Genomic DNA, 23697 nt, shown 5'->3' with positions numbered 1-23697 from the left:
ATCGACTGCAGAATGGCTAAATAAATTATGGTATATGAATGTTATGGAATATTATTATTCTGTAAGAAACGACCAACAAGATGATTTCAGAGAGGCCTGGAGAGACTTATATGAACTGATGATAAGTGAAATGAGCAGAACCAGATTATACACAGCAACAACAAGAGTATATGATGATCAATTCTGATGGGTGTGGCTTTCTTCAACAATGAGATGATTCAAACCAGTTCCAATTGTTCAGTGATGAAGAGAGCCATCTATACCCAAGGAGAGTCTGTGGGAACTGAGTGTGGACCACAACATAGCATTTTCACTCTTTCTATTGTTGTTTGCTTGCCTTTTTTTCATTTCTCAGTTTTTTTCCCTTCTTGATCCAATTTTTCTTGTGCAGCAAGATAACTGTATAAATATGTATACATATATTGGATTTAACATATATTTTAACATATTTAACATGTATTGGATATTTGCCTTCTAGGGTGGGGGTGGGAGAAGGAGGGTTTTGCAAGAAGTCAGAGTTGAAAAATTACCCATGCATATGTTTTGTAAATAAAAAGCTTTAATAAAATTTAAAAAAAAAAGTTTATGTCTGCTCTTATGGAAAGGGAAGATTTTCCCAAGCTTCCTCTACAGGGCAACAGGGAAAAAAAAGACCTTGGCTCTGCTGCTGGCTAAATCCTAACTGTGAGGGATGTAGAAGACCCTTACCCAAAATGACAACTCAGAGATCACTCAGCAGAAGGCAGAAAAGTTGTTTATTGAAAACCTGGGAAGGATGAGCCTTCCCATCCCAAGATAAGAAAGAGAAAGCTCGTGGTAGGAGGGCTAAAGAAGTAGTAAAATTACACAGCTTTTAATCAAGAGATTACATCACAAGTAAGAGAGCATTGAGAAGGGGAAGGGGAGGCATCTAATTGGTTGTTGCTATTTGTAGAGATTGGAATGGAAGGTTTCTGTTTCCCTGAAATCTCCTGGTTTCTAGGAAATAGAAAATCAAGCCTTCAGGCTTAATCAAGCAGATAGTGGTCCAGCTAATAGACTAAATATCGATAAATGTCAAATACCAATAAATGTCATCAGCTCAGGTTAAGTAAATATGGTTCTAGCTGGCCAAGGCTCAAGTAGATATGAGCCTGCACATATTATACAGGTCATAGGGGAAACACAGAAATAATAAAATGCAAAAAAAGAATTCATACATTCCTCTAAATTCTTTACCTTCTCTCTCTCTATTCTATACATAATGAACACACATTGCCATCAGACAGGCTAAAATTCTAAAATTAAAAAAAAGGGGGAGGAGCTTATTAGGGGGTTATGCCATTGACTAGTGGGCTATTGAATTAGCTATTGGGATTACACTATTGATTGGGGAGCTAATTCCAAAAAAGAGTTTAGTGCCTATAAGTCAATAACTTATAGGTAGGTTCTTTTATATGAAACATAACCACAGGGCTTGATATCACCACTTGGCCTTCAGATTGGATATGGTAAATTGTAAGGTTTGCCAAAGCAAGGAACTGATGTAGGAATCCAGCCAGGGCTTATTGCAATAAAGGCCTACTTAGCATAACAAAAGCCTTAATCAAAATCAAAATTTAATCCTATCAATTCTCCTCCCTGCTTGCCTCAAGGAGTAGCTTGGTTTCCAGATTGTTTATAATAATGTCCACATGGTTACCAAGTACTCCATCATTTTCTCTATCTACTTTCATCTAAAGCAAGGTGGCACCTAGTTGGCAAAGAGATAAAAATACCTAGGTTCACATCCCTGCCTCAAGACCAGGGGTCCTCAAACTACGGCCCACGGGCCAGATACGGCCTGCTGAGGACATTTATGCGGCCTGCTGGGTTATGGCAAAATCAGATCAGAAGTGACGTTCAATATAAACTCATGTTAGCAACACACACTTCCGGCACTAGGCTGAGGCAGCAGAGATAGAGTGTGAAGCAATACCAAGGTGAGGTCAGTTCCTAGGCCGGGGTGTGTGGTGTGGGGAAGGGAGAGAGATGCAGAAGACGGAGAACTGACGGTCCACGGCCTTGTACAGTAACGGCAGCCACCACAACAGACAGGTGCAGGGGATGTACAGTGCATACTGCGCATGTCACGGGCGCTGAAGGGGGAATTCACTGCAGCAGTGAAGGTGGGAAGCAGGAATGCGAAGAGCAGGAAAGAGAGTGTGGGAAACGGAGGTATCACAGCGCAGAGGCAGCTTGGAGGAAGCTGAGCATTTCAATCTGTATGCTCTGTGTGGGCAAAGTTATTGTTCTTATATTGTTTTTGTAGCGCTGTATATATATATATATACATACATATATGTGTATATACATGTGTATATATATATATACATATATATGTATACATATATATATATATATTGGTATTTTACTAATAGCAATTTGGAATCCCTAGGAAATAATGATGTCAAGAAAAAGAAAAATTGACTCAGAGTGTAAGATATTCAAAGAACAGTGGACTTATGATTGCTTTTTCATGCAGTACAAGAAAAGAGCTGTATGTTTGATATGCCAGACACTATATTCTGTGTTCAAAGAATAAAATTTGCGTTGACACTATGAAATTCAACATAAAGATAAATATGATTGTTTTGTCCAGTGTCAAGATGAATCTGGATATATCTGGATATATATCTTGACACTGGATTCACTGGAAAAATTGCAACAGGAGTTCCAATTTAGATTTAAAGAGCTTCATCTCCATGAACAGGACATATAGCTTTTCTGTAACCCATTTTCTAATGACATTGAAAATGTGGATACAATTTACCAACTCGAACTGGCTGAACTGCAGAACTGGCTGAAAGTGACTCTCTGAAAGACACATTCAAGTCAAGCAGCCTTCATAATTTCTATGCATCTCTCCCCTCTGAGACATATCCTCATCTCAGGAACCATGCACTCAAAATGACAATCATCTTTGGCAGCACTTATGTCTGTCAGCAGACTTTTTCTAGAATGAAACATTTGAAATCTCCAACCAGATCAAGACCAATGGATGCACACCTGCATCACTTGTTACACCTAGCAGTGACAAATATGGAACCAGACACTGACCATCTCATTAGCCAAAAGCAGGCCCATAGTTTCCATTGAAATACTGGTAAGTTTGTTGATTTAACTTTACTTCATTTTAAATATTGTATTTGTTCCCATTTTGTTTCTTCACTTCAAAATAAGATATATGCAGCGTGCATAGGAATTTGTACATAGTTTTTGTTTTTACTATACTCCGGCCCTCCAACAGTCTGAGGGACAGTGAACTGGCCCCCTATTTTAAAAGTTTGAGGACCCCTGCTCAAGACACTTGTTAGCAGTGAGATTCTTAGCAAGCCTTAATTGTTGTATGTCTCTATTTCCTTATCCTTAAAATAAAGTGGTAAATTCTAAACTAAAGTGGTAAAATAGGTATCAAGAGTAATAATATGAAATAGATTTGGGAGAGCAATAGATTGTTAATGAATATTTTATAAAATGTTTAAAAATGTTTATAAAAACAGTTCCTGGCATAAAGAAATTATGTCATAGGCATCCATCATATGTGAATAATTTCAGGAGCTCAAGCAAAAACAACAAAGAAGGCAGTCATCCTGAATAAGCAATTTGCTTTGGGAAAACACAATCTCTTCTAACTCAGGGGAGATGGAGAAGTGTGTGTGTGTGTGTGGGGGGGGGGGGGGAGGCAGGATAAACAAGGATCTATATATTGAGATTCTGAGACTGTCCCAAAGATAATTCTGGGAAATCTAAGTTTCCTATGAAGGTTGAAGTCCTAACAATGAAAAAGCCAGATGACCTTTAGCTTCTATAAACTGGGAAGTTCCTCAAAAGTTGTTGTGACTGTCTTTAAAAATGCTAAGTATGGGAGACTTACTGATTATACTTCATAATGTAATAGTATACACAATAGGTATAATAATAATTCCTGCTTTCCAAGGTTGTTATGCAGGAAAAAAGGATGTTGTGGTAGAGATAATATTTGCAAAGTGTTTTGCAAACCTTAAAGCTCTGGATAAATAGTAGTTGTTATTGGCGACAAAATAGCAAGAGCATATTTGGAATCACTTGTGCAGTTTATTATGAAAAGCAATTTTATACTGATATCAACAATTACAAATTCTGGTTAATACAGTAATGGAGAAATGATCCTGGACCAGCCAGGTATAAGTTTAATATGGAAACTACTAGCTCAGAAGTCCCTCTGAGATGTAAATAAATTCTGCCTGGCCAAATGTCTCATTTTTCATAATTCAATAAAGAAATGAAATTACATATTTATTTTTAAGGTGGAAGAGGTAAGAATTGGGGAAAAGCAAATAATAATGAAAGAAGTCTCTAAAATCCAATGATAGGTCTCCACTTACCCCCATATTCTCCTGTATAAGTAAGTCTACTGAGAAACTATAAGTACTGTGTATAAACATAGCTACCTTTAAAGTTATAAGTAGTTCAGGAAAAATCCTTTACATAAAACAGCAACAGTAAGAAAACAGAATTTAATGAAAACAGTCAGTATAACAAAATGGACGTCTTTAATTGGGGCACAGAAATCTCACTGTTTCACCAGATAATTTATTTTGTATATGGTACAAAAGTACAAATCTTTGAAACAGGGGAGAGGAGAATTTGGGAGATTTACAAAATTATCTGAAGCCAGAGTGACTATACTATGATTCGTTGGCCTGGGAATTGAAACCAGATCTGAATCAAATTAGTTCTTAATCAATTGTTTGTCAAATAATATAAAACAAGAGTATGAATATTTAAATAATTGAATGTTTGTAATTAAAATGGTTGAGTTTAAGAAACACCAGATTTTGATGTCACTTCTTTCATTTCAAAGAATTTTTTTTGCCAAATATTTTAAAAACCTCTGATTTGAGTCAATTTCCTAAGACCATGCACACTTTACCATTTATTTACCACACTTTTAACATTTATGTTGAGCATTTTTTGTTTTTACAATTTGCCTAAAATGAAGATCGAAAAGCTACAAAGCTTATAATAGTATTCTTTGTCAAACTTCTGCATTCCACTTAGAAAACTAAAATTCTGGCTCACAGACATGTTTCCAGGACAGTGTGCTGCCTTTTGACTTCTCAAAAGTTCATTTTATTATTCTTCATATTTTATATGATGTGTAAACTTGCCTCACCATTTTTCTCTCACAGTTCCTATTTGCTTGTTTAACAAGTTGCTGAGCACTTAAATATGGACAATATCAATATTAAAAATGTTTAAATAGCTCTAATAATTTTTTCTTTCTCTTTAAATTTATTTTTTTATTAAAGCTTTTTATTTTCAAAACACATGCATGGATAACTCTTCAAGAATTAACCCTTGCAAAACTTTGTGTTTAGATTTTCCCTCCCTTTCCCCCACTCCCTCCCCTAGATGGCTGGTAGTCCAATATATGTTAAACATGGTAGAAATATGTTAAATTCAATATATGCATACACATTTATGCAATTATCTTGTTGCACAAGAAAAGTCAAATCAAACTGGTAAAAAAAAAGTGAGAAAGAAAATAAAATGCAAGCAAACTGCAACAAAAAGTGAAAATGCTATGTTGTGAATCACACTCAGTTCCCACAGACCTCTTTCTAGGTGTAGATGGCTTTCTTCATCACAAGATCATTGGAACTAGTCTGAATCATCTGAATCATCTCATTGTTGAAGATAGCTCTACTATTCAAGAAAACTATCATTTCATTGCTGTAAATACACCCTCTGCAAGTCAAATCTCAAATCCTTCTTTTGTTGTGCCACAGTTCCCTTTTAATGTCCTGACCCAGTTTCCCTAATTGTCCTATTCAGTTACTCTGCCTTAAGTTATAACCATTTCCTCTTAATATTAGGATAAAGGTCTTATATACCTTATACCTTATACCTTAGGCTATAATCATTCCCTCTTAATGTTTGATGGGATAAAGGCCTTTATCCATTTTAGATGTCATTAGAATATCAGGAGCCTCTCCAGTACTTCCCTCCATTATGTCATCCTAGATGACTGCCTCCATTATGTCATCCTCATCCTAGGTTCCTCCCCCCCTCCCCCCCCATTAGGTCATCCCCATCCAGGTATCTTCCCCATTATGTCATCATTCTTGGAATCCTATAAAAGAAAGAATCTTGTATCTGACATTCACAGCTGGATTCTTGGAGACTATAGTCTCATTCAGCCCTGGTACCAAACCATGCATCCATTTGGTCATAATATATCTCTCCATTAAATAAATTATTAAATACTCTAATCTCTATCTTGCTCAGTTTCTCCCGCATTACACTTTAAGTAGCTTTTTGGGGGATGGTGTTTATTTTTTAATAATATTGTCTTTGGACTTTCAAGTCATGTAACCAACAGGATGGCAAGAAGCCAAAAAGCCATACAAAATAGCAACCTGGTAATTTAACAGTAGAGAAAGCTAATTCCTAATATGCTCAACTTGGCACACTATTCCCTAGAGTTCACCAAGATCTGGCAAAGCATAGAATCCAATCCACCAGTTTGTGCTCTGGGAACTACTCAACAATTTCCTTGCTGTTGCTACAATTGTTGCTGTCATGGCTGCAGTATTTGCCAGCCCTGCCCAGGTCCTTAAGCCTACCATTTCCTGATATCAATTTGAAGACCTCAACTCTGATCTTGAAGAGAGGACCCTGAAACTCTAAAAATCCTTGAAGGAGAAAATCTCCAACTCTGCCTCAGTGAGGGAGCCCTTCCAAAGTTGTTTTTTTCTTGTTATCTAGGTGGAGGTCAGTTCAGTCTTGAAACTCATTGAATTCTATTTAAATCCCAGTCCAAGCTGATGAGCCAACTTGGGCTGTCCCAGCCCCCACCTGGTCTGACATACTCTGCTTAGGTTGTCCCAGCCCCACTAAGACACTCTATAAAAGAGCCAAACTAAAACCCTCTCTTTGCAGAGGTTTCAAACATGCCAGCTATGCCATGCTTGTAATGCCAAGGAGCCTCTGTCCACTGGAATATTCTTTTCCAGTGCCACCCTCTCTTTACCCTCACCTATTTCCCTAACCAGACTTTATGCCTTTCTGTCAGGATTTCTAACCTTACTCCCCAATCCCTATAATCAAACTTTTTTTTTAAAATCAATCTAGGTTTTCGGGTCTGTAAATTCCTTTACAGAGAATCTCTGCGCCACCAGAAGGGAGTCCCCAAAACTCCCTACCCTTGTGCCGAATCCCAAGGGGGTACAGGGGAGCCAAGTCTCTCCATTTGGTTCCCTGAACCCAGAACCTGCCACTAGACCTTATCATTTAACTCTCTGATCACCAGAAACCCTAATCTCATTTTGGTTCCCTAAAGATAGACTTTATCAATCTCAATCTCAATCAGATGAACTTAAAACATTACATAAATTTTTCTTTGGAGCTGATGCAATTAGAAGGCCATTGTTTAGAACTTTTGAAATCTCCTTGTTGAGGATGACCTTGGACACCTTTGTGGAAAGAAGCCAAAAGACATATTCTTTATGGAGTAGAGCAGGTTTCAGAAGTTCCAAAGACTCACGAATTTAAGGACATTGGGAATCTGTTGATTAAATCCATCAAATTAATTATGGAATTCCCTTACACAGTTATTGTAATGAAATACTTGGAGAATCTTGGAATTCCTCCCTGAAAGGGAGAAAAGTGTGGAACATGGAAAGCACAAGTCCCTGCTCTCAGGGAGTTCCCAATCTACATCTTACTCCTTCCCTTGTACTCTTAGATCCTCATGACATTGACTTAGCTGTTTCCACTATACTCTAGTTCTCAGTTTGGGGAATTTTTTCTGGCTGACCCCCAATCATAGAAATAATTTCCCCTCCTCTCTGCCTCTTCAATTAAGTTTAAAATCCCATCTTCCGCAGGAAGCCTTCTGTTGAGGTAAGCCAAAAATATTGGCACATAGACATGTTGCCATGTCTTCTTTGAAAGAATTCACACTTTTTCCAACCAAAGAAAGGGCATTTACTTGGGCACTTAGGAAAGGGGTAACGCACCCAGCAAGGCTCTGCTCCTTAAAAGCTCAGCAGAATAAGGGGAGGATTCATATAGAGAAGAGAGAGTAAGAAAAAAAAAACAAACCAGAAAAACTGGTTATTCTGAGATGAGATTTTTTGGGGCAATTTTCGAGAGAAGTGGGGAGAGACAGAGAGAGAGAGAAAGAGAGAGAGAGGAGAGAGACAGAGAGAGAGAGAGAGGAGAGAGAGAGAGACAGAGAGAGAGAGAGAAAAAGAGAGAGAGAGAGAGAGAGAGAGAGAGAGGAGCGAGAGAGAGAGAAAGAGAGAGACAGAGAGAGACAGAAAGAAAGAGAGAGAAAGAGAGAGGAGAGAGAGAGAGAAAAAGAGACAGAAACAGAAAGAGAAAGAGAGAGAGAGAGAGAGAGAGAGAGAGAAAGAAAGAGAGAAATATACCCTAAATATAACTTGCGTTGTATATAATTTCAAATTAATCTCCACCACCATTGGCGGGTAAGCTGCTGGAGGTCAGTGACCATCTTTTACCCCTTTGCATGCCGAACTCTTAGCACAATGCCAGACATATGGCAGGTACTTAATGTTTTTTGAATGGAAATTTATTGAATTTCCTGCAGTCTATCTATGTTTATTAACATAAAATACCAAAGAGCCCAGTCCGTAGTCTTTGGGAAGAGATGACAGGCAAGCAAAACTGATGAACTGGGAACAATCAGGAGAGAGAAAGTACAGGGGATGTAAAGAGAGGCAAAAAGCAGTTCCTGACCTCAAGGAGTGCACTATGAAATGGACTGCAGAAACTTGCAAACAAATATCTGCAAAGGAAGCAACATATAAGAGAAATAGGAAGGCTCTCTAATTAAGGGGCATTGATGGAGGCAGGGCTAGGAAGGACTAGTCACTTTGGCTCCCCAAGGTTGTCTTATCGCTCCTCGTCTAGGTTGCCGTCAGGGGTCGCTATGACCAGAGGCGAGAAGGTAAAGCCGTGGGGGAGCCGCTCAGGCAGAGGTGACGTCATCACCGACGCCTCCGACGTCAGCGTGGGCCCTGGCGCGGTGCATACCGGGAGCTGTCAGCCCGGCCTCTACGTCTGTGGGCCCCCTTCTCCCGGGCCCTCGGCTGTCCCAGCTGCCAGGAGCTCGGAGCCGGCGCAGAGCGGCCCAGCCCCAACCAGGTAACGGGAACAGCCGGGACGCGCCCCTCATTCGCAGTCCCGGGGTCACTCCTAGGCGCCGGGGACGAGCCTCTCCGCCATCCTCGCGGGGCCGCGGCGGGGGCGGGGCGGCCGGAGCCGGGAAGGGCCCCGCGGGAGCGACTCGGAGGCCGCGGGGGACCCGGAGCTTCCGCGTGGGCAGCGGGGATCCGAGATCCGAGGGAAAAGGCCTCCCAGGAGAGGCTCCTCTACCCTAAGGTAGAGGAGGTGGGCCGCGGAGCTCATCCCTCGTGCCCCGCCCCCTCAGCTTAGCCCAAAGCACCTAACACCTGTATGGAGTCTAGTTAATTCCGGACGCCTGGGAATTGGTCATTCGCTGTGCCTGGGTGGTCTTCCCCCAGCCCCATCCGGAGGCTGTAGTTTCTGCCTTCTGGAAATAGAGGCTAAGTTGCATCTACATATCTGTGGGGGCGGTTTGTGGAAGAAAAACAGATGTGAGTGATTACTTCTTGCTAGGAAAGAAGACTCAGCCGCCCCTAGAATTGCACGAGCAGTGACACGCTTGGATTCTCACTGTATTTTGAATTGGAAGCCCCAGAGTCTTTTAATTTTCTTCCTTATTGATTTTCTTATTTCCGTCCCCACCCTACATATATTGAAAGGAGCTTCTCGTCCGCAATCTGACTTTAAAGAACATCCACTTTGAACCCTTCCAAAGGAAGAGACCTGGATTCAGAGTTTTAATAACGGGCATAAGCTCACATGATTAATAGCAGAGATGGGACTTTGCCCCCAGGTTTTCCTGATTTTCCAATCCCGTGCTCTTTTCATGAAAACATCTCGACTTCCCCTCACCTTTCTGTGTGTTTCTTGATCTGAAGTAAATTTTAAAAATTAAGGCAACTTATCATAGGGGGAATAAGATGTGTCTTGAAAAACAATAAAGACACCAGTTTTTGTCACGTGTTGGTTATGTGACTCTGTCAGAACTTCGTTCTTTAGACAATTGAGTTATATTTTGCCAGCATTTGATAAGAGGAAGTTTGTTGTGGGAACGCCTATTCCTGTATCATAAGAGATTTAAAGCAGCACATACATTTGGAACTTTTTAGACAGAAAAGAAAGACTGAGAAAATTAACTGTAATTTAATTTTATGTTTTGAATTTGGTTTACTTTCTGAGCATTAGAAAAACAAATGTTATTTTTGGTTAGGAAAAACACCACCATACTATCATCATCTATAGAAATATATCTAACTTTTAATATGCATACAATGGGTTGAAAATTATGGAATGGATAAATGAAGGCTGTAACAAACTTCATTTTAACCATTACTTCGTTTCTTCCAACACCTTTTTGCCTACTTATTAAGCAGTAGCAAAAAGAATTAATTTAAACTGAACATTTGTTAATGACTAAGTAACAAAGAATGCGCTATATATAAAAATCAAAGATTACATATTTTACAACATTGTAATAAAATCCCTCATTGTGGTTCTTTGGTTTAATTGATTTTCTAAAACATAATGCTGTGATACTACTTCCTAAAATGAACAGAAAGTCTATATTTTATTAAAAGAGAATAGGGGCCATATTAATATTAGTTGATATTTTCTCATGATCTTTTGAGTCATGTTCATTTGTTGCACATCTTTAGCTCTTTTCCAATTTCCTTAATATCTTTAACCATAATTAGCAATTTTAGCCTAATTTCCCAAATAGGTTATTAATATAGTGTAATCTGTATCTTAAAATGTCATAATGAATTGTTAATAAATGCCTGTTTTCTTTTGAAATTTCTCCTTTAAAATTTTTTCTACAATATAGGATCTGATAGGAGACTTGAAAGATTATTTGAAGAAACTAAAAATATTTTAAAAACTCTACTCACTGAAAATAACTAAGATTAAAACTAAGAACTAAAAAAAGAAAGAACTGTTATAAAGGAAACAACACTGGGCTAAAAGTCTGGACATCCAGGTATAGTTCAGATCCAGGATAGATGTATCCAGGTATAGTACAGACTTTGTCACAAACTCCTTGTGAAACCTTATGAAATCTAATGGTTTCATCACTCTGGGCTTTAGTTTCTTCATCTGAAAAATGAAGAGTTGTACCAGATGATCTGTAATGCCTTTACCTGAATCTGTGATTTATTATATTATATGATATATTATTATATATCACTCACTGAGATCTAACTAATGCACAGAATTTTAGATTTTGCAAAGTAGATCCAAAATAAACCAGGTTGGGAAGAAATTCTATTTCCTTCAATTCAGAGCCTAAAGGAACCAACCTCCAAGAAAGATTGTTTAGGAGTAAACACGTCTGAAGTAGAAAGAACAGTAACCTTCAGGTCTGAGCGTTTGGGTCTAGTCCCAGCCCTTCTCTTTTATACTCCACATCAAATATGAGCTCCTCAGTTTGGCATCTCCCACCCCAGCCTGTCTTTTCAGGATGTCGTCTTAGATGTTATCTTCCTTGGGGCATACTCATGTCCAGCTGTCTAGATGCCTGGGATGTGCTCAATATCCCCAACTACTGGGGCTTTTTCAGGTACTTTTTATCTTTCTTGATAGAAAAAGCAACCATTCCATCCCCTAGCTTAAGGTCTGACAGTCATTCAACATGAATTAGTAAGAGCTTCCTATGTTCCAGGTACTGCTAAACTGGGATATGAAGAAAAATCAAATCCTATCTCTGTCCTGGAGGAGCTTACATTTGAATGTGGAAGACAATGTATAAACATATATACACCCAACTTACTCAGTTATTTCAAGGAGGAGGCCCTGGAAGAGAGCGAGGATGGGAAGTGGTATGACTGGGTAAGGTTTCCAGCAGAACATGAACTCTGAGCTGAAACTTCAAGAAAGATGGTGAAACTAAGGAAAAGATGACAGGGAGAACATGCCAGGCATATGAATCAGCTGGCACAAAGGCATGGAGAATTGTGTGGGAAGAAGAGCAAACTGATTGGTGTAACTGAATTGCATATTCCCTAAAAGGGAAATAAAGTTTAAGATTAAAAGATAGGAAAGGGCCAGGCAATGAATAACTTATATAACTTTATTCCTGGAAGGAATCATTGAAGTTGAGTAGAAAGATAAATATCATCACTCATATTTGTGTTTTTTTTTTTTTTTTTAGCAAAGTCGCTTTGGCAGCTGAGTGGAGTACAAATTGGAGAGGGGAAAGATTTGAGAGAGGTAGACCTATTATGTGCTGTAGCCCAAATGAAAAGTTTTGAAGCTCAATACTAGTTGATTGATTAAGTATCCTTAGGTAGGAGTGATGTTTTGGATTTTTAATAAGAAAAGAAATCCAATCTTTACGTGTCTATAGTGTCATTTTAGCCTATTAGCAGCTTAGTTAATATTCAGGAATATAGTAATGGATAGAAGTATAGATTCTATAAATCCATTATTTTTTATGCAAGCATTCAAAAGAACTTGAGCTGTAACAAAATACAAATCATTTTTGAGAAGTCAGTTCTAAACTAAGATTGAAAATAATTGCAACTTTTACTACTATGTAAGAATTCAGAAAATCAAACTTTTAGTAATATAGTTGTAAGGGACCTAAAAAAGGTCACTGAGTCCAAGCTATGCCTGAATAAAAAAATCCCTTTTGTGATTTGTCTAGGTAATATAATCTTTTGTTGTAGACCTCCAATGAGTAAGATCACTGCATCTGTGAGACAGCCTTTTCTGCTTTGGGATAGCTCTAATTGTTAGATACTTTTTTCTTTATATCAAATGTAAATTTGCTTCTCCTCCCCACCCTGTCTCACTTTTAACCATTATTCTTATTCTGCCTTCTAAGGTTTAAGTAGAATATGTCTCTGCTCCTTTTGTCAGTATTAACCCTTCAAATACTAGTAGAGGGCTATCATATCCCTCTTAAGTCAACTCTTTGTTACTTAAAACTATTATCTAAAGCCCTTTACCTTTTGATTGCTCTTTGTTGAATGACTGTACCTTAAAATTTAAATTTTTAAAATATGGCACCCAGAACTGAACCCAGAACTTCAGATGTAGTTTGATTTAGGTAGAGAATAGTGAGACTATCATTTCCTTTATTCCTGATTGCATTAACTTTTTTGGCTGCTTTCACACTTGTTGATTCATATTGAGTTTCCACTAATCAAATTAAGTCCCCAAGTATTATTATGCCTAGTGGCTTAAATCTTTTTAAAATAAACTGTCTATTCAAGCATTTCCCATATTCTACTTTGAAGTTGATTTTTTATAAACCGAAGAATAAGTCTTTACAGTTATTTCTTTCAGATTTGATCCAATGATATAATTTCTATCAGTCTTTTTTTGATTCAGACTCTAATCCTGTGTTAACTGTAGTTTCCAGTTTTAGGTCATCTGCAGATTTGTCAATGCAGTCTGTGCTTTTATCTAAGTCATTGATAAAAATGTTAAGCTCCACTAGACCAAGCACAGATGCTTTAAAGCACTGCAGTGGATCCTTCTAACTTTTAATCAACTTGTTAATGACTATTCTTGGAGTCTAGTCATTCAGGCAGTTAAAAATATACCAACTGTACTACTATATAGACTCCAGCTTCTTAAACTGCGGTTCACAATCCCATATTGAAGGTGGGAGTTGCAAAATTATGATTTATTAATAGTGGTGTTTGTTATGTATACCTAGAACCCAAAGAAGAAACCTCAGAAGCCACCTAGTACAAGTTGCGTATTTTATAGATGACTATGCTGAACCAGAAAAGTGAAGTAACTTGCCACAACCATACTAATAACCTGTGGTTTGACTGGAATTTGACCCAAGGTGTTAAACCCAGTCTCTTCCCTACTGGCTCTTTAAACTTGGCTGTTAAATTTAAATTATAAGACTATCATTATTGGAAGCAACATTAGCAAGGGATTTAGCGACTAAACAGGTTTTATGTTAAATGAAAAAACAGTATATTTAAATAAGGTTATGCATTCTGATTTTTTTTGCTTTTGGTATGCCTTATAGATGTGTATAAGAAGAAAAAGAAGTAATTAATGCTAGTGAGGAACAGATACAAAGTAATGAAAATGTTGTGAGGAATTGCATACTAGTTATAGATCCCTACTTTTAGGGAACAAATTTCAGTATAATTGTGGAAACAGGATAAATATTTATTTATATAAACTTTATTCTGTGGATGCATGTAAAACATCTAAAACATACAAATGTTTATTATTAACCTGTAGACATATAAATCATTGTAGTTGTGGGGTAGAATAAAGCAATTGTCCAAATTTGGTGGGATTGATGAGAAAAGATTTCATCAAAAAAGTCTTTTTAATCATGATTTAAAAACAGATACTTCCCCCCACCCAACCCAAAAAAACAACCTCAAATTGATGGAAAGAAGCAGTGAATTAGTCTAGTCAAGGGAGTAAGTAGCATATGTGAAGGCATTATAAAAATGTGGACAGCTATTTTGGGAACCCTGTTTTGTAAGCACTATAGAACTTAACCCCTATTCCTGGGTCATCTTACCATAAAAAACACTTAAGGTTTCCTTCTTTACCTAGAAGAGAGTTCTCTAGAAGCAAAGATGAATCCTGTTTTACCTACTACAATTACCATAAAATTAAAACAGGGATGTTAAATGAGGTTAGCCTTCGTTATTTTTGTGACTTTCAATCTGTCATTCCAGGCTTGGTCACATCTTGCAATCTGAAATATTTCTTACCAGAATGCTTATTTGAAGATACATTCTATTCTGAAATATATTCCCAATCCTAGAAAAATACTTGTTTCTTGAAGAGGACTATATTGCCTTCTTGCTTATCCTTTTACCTTTTTCCCCAATCATTCCTTGAATTTTCATAGATAATATAGAGAGTTTTATTGAACTTTTATAGTCAGAAGACCTGGATTCAAATTGGGTTTTTTTTTGCCTTTTGATATGATCTTAAGAAAGTCACTCAACTTGTTAGCTTCAGTTTTCGTTCTGCAAAATAAGGATAATATTTTTACTCTTTCCCTCACAAGATTGTTGTAAGAATTCTATTTCCTCCCTAAAGAAAAAAATTAAAGATATTGGGACTCAAGGAAGACCCCAAAATATTGGGTTCCAGGCTGATGTCACAAGGTGTCTCAAATCTATTTGCATGCTCAGACCCATCTCCAAGTCAAGGGGCAAAGTTTATTATAATGCCATTTTAGAGCGGGCTAAATTCCAGAAGAAAGTTGGCAAAGAACCAGGAGCAAGCAAGTAAATTTATAGAGGAAATTGAGATGGCCTGGTGCTTCATGTAATAATATGCTAATTTTATTGCTTAGAGGAGGAGTTAAGGAGTGGTCTGGTTCTGACTTTGTGTGCAGATGCGGTACCCATAGTTCTCTGGGCAGAGCTCATGGGGAACATTCTGGAGGTGTGTTTTTAGGTCTGAAACATCACCAGGTCAAGTGGCAGACACCCAATTTTGTTCTGCTCCTGTGTTAACTTTACTTCATTATTGTTGCTCATTAGTTTCAGAAACTGTAATTATTGACCAATAGGTTATTACCTGACAGTCAGCAGTATTTGTAGCCTTAACATCCTGATCATATAGAGTAAAGAATTACATCATTTTAAACTATATCACTCCCAAGGCTAGGCAGCCTGGGGGTTATTGTTACATCCTTGATAAAAAGGGGCTTTATGAACTATGATGTACCACATCAAAGGGGCTTTGAACTAGGTGTCTTCTAACTTACCTTCTAGTTCTGAGTCTAAACTCCTACCTGGTGCCATAGAATAGAATTATGGAATCAGAAAGACCTGATCAAATATAGCCACTGACTAGCTATGTGACCCTGGGCAAGTCACTTAATTATTGTCTCCATCTCTTTCCTTAATTGTAAAATGGGTAAGTTAATAGCACCTGTTGTGAGGATTAAATGACACAGTTTTTGTAAATTGCTTTACACCAGGGCCTGGCACATAGTAAATACTTATTCGTTTTAAAATTCTTTTAAAAAAATTTTTGGATTCCAAATTATCTCCCTCCAGCCCCTCCCCTGGGAGGAGAGAAAGCAAGCAATATATCAATTACACCGGTGAGATCTTGAAATGCATATTTACATATTAACCACATTGCAAAAGGAAAAAAAAACCCACAAGAAATAAGTGAATAAAAAATGCTTCTGTCTATACTCAGTTCATCAGATCTCTCTAGAGGCTGATAACATTTTTCATCAAGTCTTTGGAATTGCCTTAGATTAATTTTTTGACCAGAATAGCTAAGTCTTCACAGTTGATTATCATTACAATGTTGCTGTTACTAAGTACAATGATCTCCTGATTCTGCTCATTTCACTTTGCAGAAGTTCATATAGATCTTCCCAAGTTTTTTCTGAAACCATCCTGTTTATCCTATCTTTAACATGATAATATTCCATCAAAGTCATGTACCAAACTTTTCCAGTCAGTTTCCACTTGTTGGAAATCTCAATTTCCAGTTCTTTTCTATTACAGAAAGAACTGCTATAAATATTTTTGCACATTTATAGTCTTTTCTTTTTCTTTGATCCCTTTGAAATATAGATAGTAAGCACTTAAATTCTTTCTCTCTCCTTCTGTATCTGTATTGTATCCAAAACTATGAAGTACCTATATAAATGTAGATTATTCTTCTTGTAATCCTAAATTTGTCAAATTCCTTTCAGTCAAACTAGTTTCAAGATTTGAGTTTTTTCATTGAAGTTATTTTTTTTTTTTTTTTGACCTTTTTGAAGCTCTTCAAATTCTGGGTAACCACCTGTTGGGAATACTATTGGGTGCATTTTTCATTACTGTGTGTTGGTCTAGCTGGCTTCTGAGCTCCTTTTTACAACTCTGGGTTTCTTTAATTCTGTGTTGTTGTTTTTTCATCTTTTAATGAAATTCAGTTGTTACTGAAGAAATTCTTTTGGATAGTGTCTCCTCTAGATTCCAAAAAGTATAGCAAGTGTTCTTTTTAGAGAGAGTTGTTTTTCTAATTTAAGGACTTATGTTTGATGTTGTTTATTAATATAATTTCCCTTTTTGTCTTTTGTAAAAATTATTCGCTCATTGATTATTCATGTAGTTTGGAATAATTTTTTGTCCTTTTTTTTTTTTGGCTTTCTCCTTCCTGAGGTTAGGACCTTAGGTGATACTTGGAGGGAAACAGGAGGAAAAGGCAGGAGAAAAACCAGGATAGTATAGTGTTATGGAAATTACTTAAAGGAGAAGGAACCAAAGAAAGAAATTTAGTTCATGTCTACATTTAGGGAAGAGGAAAGAGAAAGCTTTAAAAAAGACAAGAAAAGTTTGTTGGAGGAACATTGAATCCCACCTATCAGGGAAGCTGAGGTTGACAGAGCTCTTGAATTTGGGACGTCTTAGCTTTTAGTAGGCCTAACCAAATGGGTGTTCACACCAAATTTGGCAGTAATATGCTGAGACCCTGAGAGGAGGGTGAAGATTGCTTAAGGAGGAGTAAAACAAGGGCCACCCAGGAGTCCCTGTATTTCTAATCTGGAGAACTTAGAGAGGGATGGGGAATGGGAAAGAGAGAGAAGAAAAGAGAAACAGAGAAGAAAAGAGAGAAATTGGACAGAAAGAAAAAGAGATGAAAGAGGTCACAGAATCAGGAAAGCAGTCACAAAGGCTTTGAGTGGAGAGAGATACTCCTACTAGTGATACTCTTCTAGGGGAGCAACATTTGTGGAGAAATGCCCTATCATCCCCATCGTCCATACCCATACAAACTGCCAACTACAAACAACAGGTAGATAATCTGAAGGTTTCTGTTGAGACTTAGGAAAGAAAGTTCTTATATTTTTGGCTTGGGTATTAAAATTATTCCATCAACATTAAAAGTGACTTGGCACTTTATTAAAGGATCCATGGTTCCCTTTGTTGAAGTAGACTTCAGATCTTCCTCACGATCTGAGTCCTTCCCTGGTCCTATTTTTATAAGGCTAGATGTCCAGTCACTCAAAAATAACCAAATACAGATTTCATTGATTCACAGGTGGTGCATAATTTAAAATAAGCAAAATAATATATCATTAGGGTCAGAAGTTGGGTGAAGTAAGGAATAACAAGGGTGGAAAGCCTTGAGTTAACTTCCTATAGTCAAGCAAGTGAATTTGAATCTGCAGCTTTAAGGCCTTATATACAGAACTTTGTTGTGAACAAAGAGAGAGCCTAATTGATTAGGGCTCCAAATAAAACATCTTTTACAGGCTGTACCAGTGTTTTTACAATAGAAACATATATTGTCACTCAAAATAACAACTAGAAAAGATACATTACCATTCATTTGCTGGTATACCTTAAGGATTACTGATCATTTCCATTTTATGTGTTTTTGATTTTCCCCATAAGACTGTGAACTTCTTGAGAACAAAAATCTTCATCTTTTTCTATTTGTATCTCCAGTGCTATGCACATAGTACAACTCTTAATGCTTTTTTATTCATTGATTACATATAGCTATTTCTATGGAATGAATGTTGATAGAATATAGATTTCAAGGAATTAAGGAGTGAATGAATGGAAAGAAAGTGGTAGAAATGGAATACCCTGTTTTAAAGGAAATATCTGTGGACTTTGTTTTTTATAGTGCTTGAGGCCAGAAGATCTTCACTCAGGTGGAAATTCTTTGGAGGACATTTCCCAAGAGATTGTGTATGACTTTATACTTGATAGCGAGACTCTGCAAAGTGTGGAAAGTTTTAAAAAGTCTGAGAGTCCCCTTCATCAGCAGCAGGAGGTAAGCAATAGAGAGAGAAGTGAGACAAAAGCAGTAAATTGGAAAGAAAGCAAGCAGGATTGAAAATTCTGACATTTTGTCTGGAAGTGTCAAGCATATAGACCTTGGTTATATGCAGCTATAATACTCCCAGTTATGACCTGAATCACATTAAATAGTAATTGGAAAATGTTTAACAAAAAAATAAAAATTCAGCAAAACATTCTAATGCATGTTAAAATTAAGTCAATGTGCAGCTTGCAGAGATCCTTAATAGATGAATGCCCCTATTTCTCTTTGAGCTTGACACCACTAATGTGAACTGTATTGAAACCTCTTTGGGAGAGACTTCAGTGTTTGTCCAGCCTCTGGACATCAGCATTCTCTACTAACTGGTTAAAATGAAACTTAAAAGGAAAGTAATTAAGCAGAGTAACTTTGGACTCAGAGCTTCAGAACATTGCCATTAGTTTGAATTTATTGTCTTCCTCTTCCTGTGTTGGGGATGAATCAGTTAACTAGAATTTGCCTTATTGGCTCTTGGCAGCATGGGAGATAAAAGTTTGGGTATAGAGATTTTTCTTTTTCTTTTTTGTTTTTGGAAGCTTTTTATTTTAAGAACATGCATAGATAGTTTTCAACATTCATCTTTGCAAAACCTTGTGTTCCAAATTTTTTTTCTTCCTCCTCTCCCAGACAGCAGGTAATCCAATATATGTTACACATGTGCAGTTCTTCTATATGTATTTCCACAATTATTATGCTGCACAAGAAAAAATCAGATCTAAAAGGAAAAAAATGAGAAAGAAAACAAAATGCATGTAAACAACAACAACAAAAGGTGAAAACACTATGTTGAGATCTACACTCAGTTCCCATAGTCCTCTCTCTGGATGTGGATGATTCTTTTCACCACAAGACCATTGGAACAGCCTGAATCATCTCATTATTGAAAAGAGCCATGGCCATCATAATTGATCATTTTATAATTTTGTTGCTGAATACAATATTACTCACTTCACTTAGCATCAGTTCATGTAAGTTTCTCCAGGACTTTCTGAAATCACCCTGTGATCGTTTCTTATAGAACAATAATATTCCATGACATTCATATCCCATGACTTATTCAGCCATTCTCCAACTGATAGGCATCCACTCAGTTTCTAGTTCCTTACCATTATAGACAGAGCTGCTACAAACATTTTTGCACATGTGGATCCTTTTCCCTTTTTAATGTTTTTTTTTTGGGGTACAGGCCCAGTAGACACAAGTGCAAAGATTTTTCAGTTGATTCAAACCTTGTTTTCTGCCTTGTTTTAATCAATGTCTTTTACTTTTGAACTTGTAACATCTGTTATGATGTTCCAGGGCAATGTACTGGTGACTCAAGAAAAGGTTTTCAACTATGACAAAGAAAGAATAAACCATCCAAGAATGATATATAGCTTAAAGAACAAGAAAAACAATCCCTCTCCCTCAAAAAATAACTTGAGGAAAAGTAAAGAGAAGAAAACAGTAGTTTTCAGGGTTAGGGATAGAGATTGATCTATGATACGATTTATATATGGAATTCCCTAGAAAATTAATTCCTTGTAGGGCAGCATGGCTTAGTGAGTAGAGAGAGTTAGCCTTTAACTCAGAAGTTCTTGGTTTCAAGTATTTCTCTGACAAATTGCCTGTGTCACCGTGGGCAAATCATTTAGCCTCATTGTTCTCTGAAAATCTCTGAGGCTTTAAATTGTTGATAAAATGCTGACATGCACGATACCAGTAATGAAAGAATACTTTTTAATATAGTTGGCATCTTAGCTTGCATGTTGGTTGGAAGAGAGAAAGGAATCAATAGAAAAGGCATTGAAGAGGTTAGAAAGTTTGACCAATTTTTACAAGGTCCTAGAGAAAGGAGAAAAGGAAAGAATTATTTGAATTTTGATTACTATGGAATACTATTTTGTTAAAATTTTTATAATATCTAAAGGCCAAATCTAACACTTCAATATTTGTTCAGCAGAAAGTATCACAGTTCATATTCTTTAACTTGTCTATTCTGAAATTCCCCCCCCATATTTAGGCAATCATGTCTGGTCTATATGAATCTATTTACAGATTCAAGTTTTGGCAAGTAGTTCTTATAGGAATTTTTTGAGGTTTCTGTTTCAGGTATTTAATATTGGCCTAATGAGCACAGGTTCTATTGGAAGTTAATTAAGGGCAAAAAGATCCAGTGCACTGGTTGTGAGTGACTGTTAATGTCTGTGCTGCATTTTGCATATGTACCTTTGATATATAAGAAGCAAAGTACAATGTGAAGATTGCCACGAATGGCAGGATAATTCCTCCTAATATTTATCAAAAACTATTTTATTTGTTGACACATATATTTTTAATCCATTGTATACATCTTCTAATTGACCTATTATTTCTTGCCTGGGTTTCCAATTCTCAGCATAGTATGGATTAAAGTTATTCTTGGGGCAACTGGATGGCACAGTGGATAGAGCACTGACTCTGAAGTTAAGAGGACCCGAGTTCAAATTCGGCCTCAGACGTTTAATACTTCCTAGCTGTGTGACCCTGAGCAAGTCACTTAACATTTTCATCACTGGCTGGTTTAAAAAAAAAAAAGTTCTCTATATATTTTTCCTCAGTGGTAGTAATAATCTAATTGCTTTTTCCATTCAGTCAGCGGATGTTTAATGAATCCCTACTTAGCACATAACACTGTGCCTAGCGAGTTTTCTTTCACAATTAACTTTCACTCTGCTGCTGGTGGGAATGCATTGAATTTCATCCTTGAAATATGATTGAACATCAAACTTGCCTTTGCAGAGGGCAAAAGATGACAATGTTCCTCTGGTCTCTCTTTCCTTCTTATGCCACTTGTTAAAACAGCTTAGATTTCTGTGAAGCCAAATCCTACTTACTGATTTTTTTTTAACCTCTAAAGCTATTTTCAAAACTCAAATGTTCTGATTTAGTTTGATCTTCCTTAAGATCTTTCCTGAGATTTCTCTTGTTAAAGTGTCAACATTTTTAATCTATAACTATTTTCATATTTATGCTAATTTCCCTGTGACTTAATTTGTCAGTAAGAGAGTAATTTTCTTGTAATAGCACCTATTTAGACAAGACACTATCCATCATTTTTTAATAAAATAGTTCCAATGTAGAAGAAGAATACAACTTAAAAGAACTGAAACTAAATTGGCATGTTAGTTATAGATCACATTAAAGATGGTTGTTGAAATCCTACTTGGGAAGGAAGATTAGATATGGTGTTTTGATTTACTTTTTTCTAGTTGGGAAGAAACAAATCTGAATATTATTTTTTACATTTTTAAGTTTACTAACTACATTATATAATTGGTTATTATATGCCCTGAAAAAATAGCTTTTTTATTTAAGGCTGAACTAAATACTTTGGGATAGAGCACATTATTAGTTGTCTGAAGCATGTTAATAGTGCAGAAAATCAGGAATGAAGCTACATTTACATTTTGATTGTTCATTTAGGTGATAAACATAAATGATATATAGAAACTAAAACTTCATTTATTACATAAAAAATGCGAAGATAGTACATTTCCATAGCAAAGGATAGTGCTTTCATATAAAAATGACATAATTTTTACAGGCATTAATGAAACCATTTCAGAAACATAGCTGTACCTCTCATCCCAAAGTTATGGCCATTTTTTATTTATAAAAACATTTTCATTATAACTTTGCTAAATCACTACTTTGGTAAAAATATTGGTCATCTATTATCATAATTAAAGTTACTTTGTAAAATTGTTTAATGTCTCACTTTGCTTACTGTAATATAAGGAAAAAAGAATAAGCCAAATTCTCTAGTTTTCCCTTACTTTATTGTCTGGGACTATATAGAGATTCTTTTTAATTTTTCAGACTTCCATAAGCTTTAATATATACATGGAACTGACAAGTTTATCTGTAGCAAATATCAATGGAGGCAACACTATTTCTCTTTATTTTTCTGTGGTTGTAACCAATTTTTTTTTTCTTGAATGGAAAGTATTAGAAAATCATTTTTTAATTTCATTTTCATGTGCCAAGTTTATTACATATCATTTTCCAAAATGTCGTATAACTACATAAATCTTATTCCAAACTTATTAAAAGGGTGGAAAGCAATAATATATCCTTTTGGTTTAATTTTTTTGTTGTTTTTATGAACTTAGATACTAAAACAACAACAAAAAAATAGGTATTTGCAAATACTCAACAGAATGCCAAAAGAGAGAAGTCAGTATAAAACCATGAATGTCTATTTCATACTCTTTCAAAGTATATAATAAAAATGTCTTCCCTTTTACTCCCAGTGACTTTTCTCTGAATTTGGGGAATTAAGTTTCATTTGTGGTAAAGAGAGTTTTTTGTAATTTAGTCATTGTAGAAAATTCTCAGTGTGGAACACTTTGTTAATGCAAATAGGCACCTTTTCTGCAATTTATTTTCCTAAAGGCTGAAATCACTGAGAGGTTAAGGAACTTGCCCAATGTCACATGGTTAAAATGGCAGTTAAGCAGAATTAATAGGCCCATCTTATTAGAAGTGATGCCGATACTGGAATCCTGTTAATTCAAATTCTGTGTTTGGACAAAATGGGTCATCGAGTAGTTAACAAAAGATTTATTTAGCCCTAAAAATAGCAAGGATATTCAATAAGGAGACTTTAGCACTTCACTTATATAAATTTTTGTTGAGGGGGTGAAATGTCTATATATGGAAATATGTCTGTTCAGCTGCAGAACAAAGTATGATAATTGCTGTCATTTTCAGACAATTTCTAAGTTGTGGGGGCTC

The 23697-nt window shown here is 36.4% G+C and overlaps 1 protein-coding gene across 8 annotated transcripts in view; it reads left to right on the top strand.

Annotated features, from left to right (window-relative positions):
- Positions 1-9015: 9015 nt before the first annotated feature.
- The window catches only part of DOP1A (DOP1 leucine zipper like protein A), a 111164-nt gene continuing 96482 nt past the window's right edge, over positions 9016-23697 (top strand). For 5 of the 8 annotated variants that reach the window (XM_031964589.1, XM_031964587.1, XM_023503087.2 and 2 more), the window contains exons 1-2: positions 9016-9174; positions 18742-18891. The gene's annotated coding sequence lies outside the window, so the exon portion shown is untranslated. Of the gene's footprint in view, positions 9175-11815; positions 11983-18741; positions 18892-23697 lie in introns of all 8 variants that reach the window. The other 3 variants (XM_031964583.1, XM_031964584.1, XM_031964585.1) reach the window with 3 other exon arrangements.

Source organism: Sarcophilus harrisii, chromosome 4 (assembly GCF_902635505.1).
Source record: "Sarcophilus harrisii chromosome 4, mSarHar1.11, whole genome shotgun sequence".
Taxonomy (NCBI): Eukaryota; Metazoa; Chordata; class Mammalia; order Dasyuromorphia; family Dasyuridae; genus Sarcophilus; species Sarcophilus harrisii.
The sequence above is the reverse complement of the archived record's forward strand: the minus strand, read 5'-3'. Positions and strand labels throughout refer to the sequence as shown.